The following is a 7,290-nucleotide window of genomic DNA, read 5'->3' on the forward strand; positions in this document are numbered from 1 at the left end:
GGGGGGGAACGCGGGGGATCGCAGTTCCCCCGGGTGAGGTACGGGGGGTGGGGCACATGATGAAGCTCCGTCCCCTGCTTCCGGCCGCCCCGCTTCCAGCCCTCATTCAGCCAGGAGGAGGCAGGAGAAGAGGGAGGGTAAGTTGCTTCCTCCCTGCCTCTCCCCACCCATGCCTGCCTGGGGCCAGGGAGGGCCTTCGCGGGGCTTCCTCGCACTCCCGCCGGCCGGGACCGTTGGGGGCGGGGTGTGTGGCCTTATGACACACTTCCGGTGATGTCAGGGTATGTGGCCTTATGACACACTTCTGGTGATGTCAGGGGGTGTGGCATATGCTAATGAGTTATGTTAATGAGTTCCCCTAGCTCTTTTTCTACGAAACGACCCCTGGTAAAAACTAACATGAACAAACAAGTAAACTAAAGATTTATGTATTCACGTGCTGATACTTGATCCTGGTACTCAAATAAGAATTATTGGATTATATTTTTTTAAATGTATCTTTTATATATATACGCGTGGGTTGTTGTTTGAAAAAAAAGTATTTCCAGCTTATGTGTATATTTTTGATGTTGTTTATATCCAAAAGAAATGTTATAAGTATATATTATTCTGAAAACCAAATAAACTTTTTTTTAAAAAAAGAAAGAAAGCAGACAGTTCTATGGTGGTATGAAGGTCACTGAGGGTCTAACTTTGTACCTTAGACCAAATGAAGGTGTCAGATAAAGGGTACAGAAATGCTTTCTGTAGTTTTCTGTAGTCTCAGGCGGGCTACCAAAGAAACCAGGCACTTGGCAAAGAGTTTGAAGGCTGTGGTGAGATCAAAAGGGATTGCTCTGCGCTGGAAAAACCTGTGACTGTAGGCGAACCACAGGCATTTCCTGTGTGCTGCCCTAAGAGGAATGTAAAGATGAGTCTCACATAGTCTAGAGCTGGGACGACTGCTTAGACGCCACCCATCTCAAACGTTCTTTAATGTGGTATCTGTTCAACCTCTTCAAATCGAGGATTGCCCTTACGCCCCTATTTTTAAATGTTATTTAAAACATTTCTGTGCTGCATTTCCACCCATCAGGGTCCACACAGCAGTGCACATTAAAACATTTGATCAAAAAGCATCTAAATCTATAAAATAATTCAATTAAAACACATAACAGCAGAACCAGGAGGACAGCTAATAACTGTTATTGGTGGTGGAAAGTGCCATCAGGTTACATCTGACTTATGGTGGCCCCATAGAGGGTTTTTCAAAGCAAGAGGCATTCAGAGATGATCTGCTGTTGGCTGCCTCCATGTCTCAACCCTGGTCTCCCTTGGAGGTCTCCCATCCAGATACTAGCCAGGGCCCGCCCTGCTTAGCTTCCCAGATCTGATGAGATCAGGCTAGCCTGGGCCATCCCAGGTCAGGGTAACCACTGTTGAGGCTGTCATGAGTCAGCCAGGGCTCAGTGATTATTTATTTATTTATTTATTATACTCAAGGACTCCTGAGGCGAAGAGGAACCCCGAGGAGAAGAGGAACCCCGAGCAGCCAGCTCTGATGAATCAGCAGAAGATGGCAAGAAGGAAGAGCTGCAGGCCTGATTCAACAGCTGAAACTCAGTTGTTTGTTTCCAGCCCTCCAGTATCACCCACAGCCTTAGAGCACCGCAGACAGAGGCTAAGAACAGAGCTACAGGACAGATGACAAAGTGCATGCCTCCTGGCCCAACATCAGCTGCTTGCTGATAGCAAAGATGAGTAGTTGCAGGATTACTCCCAAGCAGCCGGCTGCAAGCATAACCCTTAAGCATATGGCTATAAAAACCAGCCAAGGGGGGCTGTTAGGAATGGACGCCATTCCTACAACAGATACTCTGCCTTGCCTGACTTCTGGAACCCTGACCTATGGACTGGATGACTCTGCCTGATCTCAGTACAGAGGCTATACGAAATAAAACAAAAGAAGTCTTTATGCACTGGCAGAAGACACTGACAGAAGCAGAGAAATGCATTTCTCCCTGGGGAGGGAGTCCCTACGTTTTGGTGCCATGACCGAGAAAACCAATTCTGGGGTCACCCTCCGCCTTGCCTCCGATGGCAGGGGCAACTGAAGCAGGGCCACCAAAGATGACTGGAGTAAACAGGGAGGTTCACATGGGAGAAGGCAGTCCTTAAATTATGCTGGATGTCAGAATCAGAAGCTGAGCGAGGGGGAGGAGCAGGGAAAGCAAGGTTGGACTTCAGCAACAAGCTTGTATAAATCAAATAAATCAATAGTAAACAATAACAATAACCTTGCAAAGTTGCAAACCTGCAATGCCATGCCATTTACAAATTCACTGCAGTGATTAGCTGCAGAGATCCCCCTCCCCCCTTGCCCTGTAAACCAGAGCAAACGGAGGAAGTTGACAAATTGCTTTTAGCTGTGCGCCCTATCACCTGCTTTCTGGATCCGTGCCCTTCGTGGCTAATTAAAACTGGCCACGTTGGGTTCCGAGGTGCCCTTAGGGAAATAATCAACAAGTCCCTCTCGGAGGGACTGTTCCTGGGAGCACAAGGAAATAGTAGTATGTCCTCTCCTCAAAAAAACATCCTTGGATCCGGCCGAATTGACGAACTACCAGCTGGTTTCCAACTTGCCCTATTTGGGCAAGTTAATAGAGAGGGCTGTGGCGATGCAGCTTCAGAGCTTTTTGGATGACGCTTCCATCCTAGATCCCTTCCAGTCCAGCTTCCACCCAGAGCATGGGACGGAGACAGCGCTGGTTGCCCTCACAGATGATCTCCGGAGGCATCTGGATCAAGGTGGATCGGCAGTGCTATTGTTGTTGGACCTGTCGGCTTCGTTCAAATTGGTCGACCATCAGATACCAGCCCACCACCTCGCCGACGCTGGAATTCAGGGGCTTGCTTTGCAATGGCTCGCTTCCTTCCTCCAGGGCCGGGGACAGAGGGTGGTGCTGGAGGGACAGCTTTCCCAAAGGCACCCACTTGACTGCAGAGTGCCTCAGGGGGCAGTGCTCTCCCCAATGTTATTTAACATCTATATGCACCCCCTTGCCCAGATTGCATGGAGACACAGTCATCAGCGTACTGGTGACAACCCAGCCCATCTGTTGTTGGGTGGCCGGTCTGACTCCAAATCAGAAGATCTTGACCGGGTGTTACAAGACGTGGCTGGTTGGCTCAGGCTGAGCCGAATGAAACTGAATCCACCAAAGACTGAGGTCCTGTGCCTGAGTCGGGGCGGATCGGGGGTAAGTATCCCACTCCCGACCTTCAGCGGGGCGCCATTGGTGCCAGTGCCGGAGGTTAGGAACTTGGGAGTTCTCCTGGATCCCTCAACAATGGAGGCCCAGGTAGCAGCCACTGCTAGGTCGGACTTTTATCGTCTTCGGTTGATTAGGCAGCTGGTCCCCTTCCTTGAATGCAAGGACTTGGCAACAGTGATCCATGCGATGGTCACCTCAAGGTTGGACTACTGTAATGCTCTCTACATGGGGCTGCCCTTATCGCAGATCCGGAAGCTACAGCTAGTGCAAAATGCTGCAGCCAGGCTGCTGATGGGTCTCCCACTACAGGAGCACATTCAGCCTGCACTGAAGGCATTGCACTGGCTACCAATAGCATACTGAATTCGCTTTAAGGTGCTGGTTCTTACCTTTAAAGCCCTTTATAGCCAGGGACCTACATACCTGCGGGACCGCCTTTCCCCACATGTCCCCCAAAGAGCACTGCGATCAGGGTCTCAACACCGACTCACCCTCCCTGTACCTAAGGATGCCAGGCTGGCGTCAACCAGGGCGAGGGCTTTTTCGGTGGTGCTTCCTCTCTGGTGGAATGAGCTCCTGAAGGAGATCAGGGCCCTGTGGGACCTTATGCAGTTCCGCAGGGCCTGCAAGACGGAGCTCTTCTGCCAGGTGTTTAATTAGGAGCCGGCCCAGAGAGAATGCCCTGCCCCCTTGAAACCTTGAGGCAGCCTGAGTCACCTGCACAATATTAGACCTGGACTGTCCACCAGGACAGCATGGAAGTCGTGCGCCACCCCAAATGGAATACCAAACCGGTACCTATATAGTGGTTCCATCTGGATGTTAGCACCTTTTTAATGTCTTAATTATTAATTGGTTTTATGACTTTTACTATTTATTGTTATTTCTGTAGTTTTATCTTTCTGTTAGCCGCCCTGAGCCGGCCATGGCTGGGAGGGCGGGGGATAAATATAATAAATAAACAAATAAATGGCAGGAAAGAGGCAGAAATGGCGAAAACCAGCAAGGAGGGTAAGGTGAGTCCGTCACTTTAACTTCTAACCCCCCCCACACACACACACACTTTCTACCGCAGAGATTCTCGGCGTATCTGCTGGGCTTGTTGTGCTATTTCCCCCACTACTGGAAACAATGGTGGGATGGCTCTTTCTGAGCACTGTCACATTGGCACTGGGTTGTGATGATGGGCACTGTTGCACTGTTTCTGTTGTCCTTGCAACCCCTGTCCCCCTCGCCTGGACTGTGATTCTGTGGCTGTGCTTGACGTCAGACCTGTGGGGCTGGCCTTTGCCACAATGGCACAGGGTGCTGACACTGGGCACTAGTAGGTTGGCTCTGGCTGGGTTCTGCTGCTGGCTGCCAGTACAGTGTACTCTTTCTGCTGTCCTTGCCGAAATACCATCCCTCAGTTTGTACTTCAGAGATCCTCACATTTGACCTTAGTCCAGTTGGTTTCTTGGCACAGGTGCAGTGGCACTGGTGAACGTAGAAATGGACCCCCTGGATCCAATCTTTTTTGAGATGTGGGGGTTCTTTTGGGGAGAGGCGCTAGCAGCTACACTGCAAATTTCATACCTCTACCTCTACCCCTGGCCCCTGAATATACCCAAGAAGAGATTTGCCATTGACTACAATTGCTCCATAAGGAGCTGCGGTGGCTCAAGTGGTTAAGACGCTGAACTGCAGGCTGTGGAAGGTTGGTAGTTCAGCAGTTCGAGACCCGAGTGTGCCGCATGACGGAGTGAGCTCCCGTCTCTAGTTCCAGCTCCTGCCAACCTAACAGTTCGAAAGCAAGAAATGGCAAGTACATAAATAGGTACTGCTTCGGTGGGAAGGTAACAGCGTTCCGTGCGCCTTGGTGTTTAGTCATGCCGGCCACATGACCACGGAAATGTGACAGCGCTGGCTCTTCGGCTTTGACACGGAGATGAGCACCGCAACCCTAGAGTCGGACTTGACTGGCTTTCGAGCAAGGGAACCTTTACCTTTACCATGGCTCCATAGCGTATAAGGGAGCCAAATAGATTCGGTAATCCCAAATATATTTGGGATTTTAAAAAATTATTACATTTATACTCCGCCCTCCCCAGAGCGGGCTCAGGGCGGCTAACAGAAGAGGCACATATGCCAAGGTTAAAACAGTTTAAAACAGAATTAAACAATCTTATCCAATACAATAAAGTGCGAGTGCTCTGGCTGTCACAAATCCATTAATCACAAGATGGGGTTCTGGAAGGACAGACCCAGAACAACACAGCACTGCCATCAGCTCTTCATCCCAGGGCCCTCTCATTCCCCCCAGTGATGATACCCACTCCACTAGAGAGGTGCGGTGATGGTATAATGGTGGAACGGTGATGGTATAATGGTGGTGGCGGTGGCTCCTACTCAAAAGCTTGGTGGAATAGCTCCATCTTGCAGGCCCTGCGGAACTGCGCAAGGTCCCACAGGGCCCGAGTCTCTTCTGGAAGCTTATTCCACCAGATGGGAGCCGCCACCGAAAAGGCCCTGGCCCTGGTTGCAGGCAGTTTAACATCTTTGGGGCCTGGAGTTACCAGGAGGTGCTGAGTCCCCGACCGTAGTGTCCTTGGGGGAACATATGGGGAAAGGCAGTCCCTCAGGTATGACGGACCCTGGCCATGTAGGATTTCTATGTTTGGTTGCTGAATACACGTCAGAGAATCACATTCTGCTAAATATATGCCCAAATAATGCTGACAAGGCCTTATTTGGGTATATATTTGACTCGGCTTCTGCCGAATGCACACCCATAATTAATTACACCACCACCCTCCCTCATTCATCTGTAGTGATTTGATGCCACTGGTCTGCAAAGAGAAGATTGTGGCAGCTTATTGTGCCTGGGTTATAAGGTTACATGGTGCCAGCTGAAGTGATTCTTGCCTCCCCTTGAGTTAGACAGCTTTATCTTAAGAACGTCAGAAGAGCCCTGCTGGATCAGACCAGCGGTCCATCTAGTCCAGTCTCCCGTCTCACACAGCAGCCAATCAGTTCCCCTAGAGGGCCAAGAACAGGGCACGGAGGGCCAAGAGGCCTTTCTGTTGCCTCCTGGCACTGGGACTCAGAGGTTGATGACCAAATAGTGGCAACGTTTAAAGACTTATTACAAAATATCCCTAAAGCAAACAAGATTCCTGCCTCATGGAATGAGGAAACCATAACATTAATACATAAACCAAAGTCTGAGGAAGGAGAGATTAAAAATTATAGGCCAATATCTTTCCGCAACACAGATTATAAGATTTTCGCAAAAATCTTAGCAAATAGGCTGAAAAAAGTATTAGCTCAAAGTATACATGTATATCAAGCGGGTTTCCTACCTAAAAGAAAAATCCAAAAAAATATTAGAAATATAATATACTAGAATATTATGAGTTACACCCAGGGAACCCAATGTCCTTAATATTTTTAGATGCAGAGAAAGCGTTTGATAATATTAACTGGACGTACATGTTACAAAGGTTTTGGACCTGGGAATGTGGGGAGAATTTTTTTCACAATGATAAAGTCCATCTATAATGTGCAGTATGCCAGAGTAGTAGTAAATGGTGAATAATTTGAATAATATTCAAATACAAAAAGGTACTAGGCAGGGATGCCCCTTATCGCCTTTATTGTTCATCTTTACGTTAGAAGCACTAACTGATAGGATAAGGAATAACAATTTAATAAAAGGTTTGAAAATAAAGGGAGAAACATTTAAACTCCAGGCATTTGCAGATGACCTGATGTTTGTGATAGAGGCGGTGATTCAACTTATAAAAGACATTAAAGAATTTGGTGAAGTAGCCGGATTTAACTTCCAAAAAACTAAGATTTTAGTTAAAAACTGTACAAAAAACTTAACACAAAAAATTAAAGAGGTTTCCAAAATGGACATAGTACAGAAAGTGAAGTACTTAGGTATCTGGATCACAGATAGCACAACAACTCTGTATGAAAATAATTATGTACAACTGATAAAAGACATAAAAGGAGACTTGAATCGATGGGAGAAATTACATTTATCATTATT

This window comes from Gekko japonicus, unplaced genomic scaffold (assembly GCF_001447785.1).
Source record: "Gekko japonicus isolate JY-2015 unplaced genomic scaffold, Gekko_japonicus_V1.1 scaffold5550, whole genome shotgun sequence".
Taxonomy (NCBI): domain Eukaryota; kingdom Metazoa; phylum Chordata; class Lepidosauria; order Squamata; family Gekkonidae; genus Gekko; species Gekko japonicus.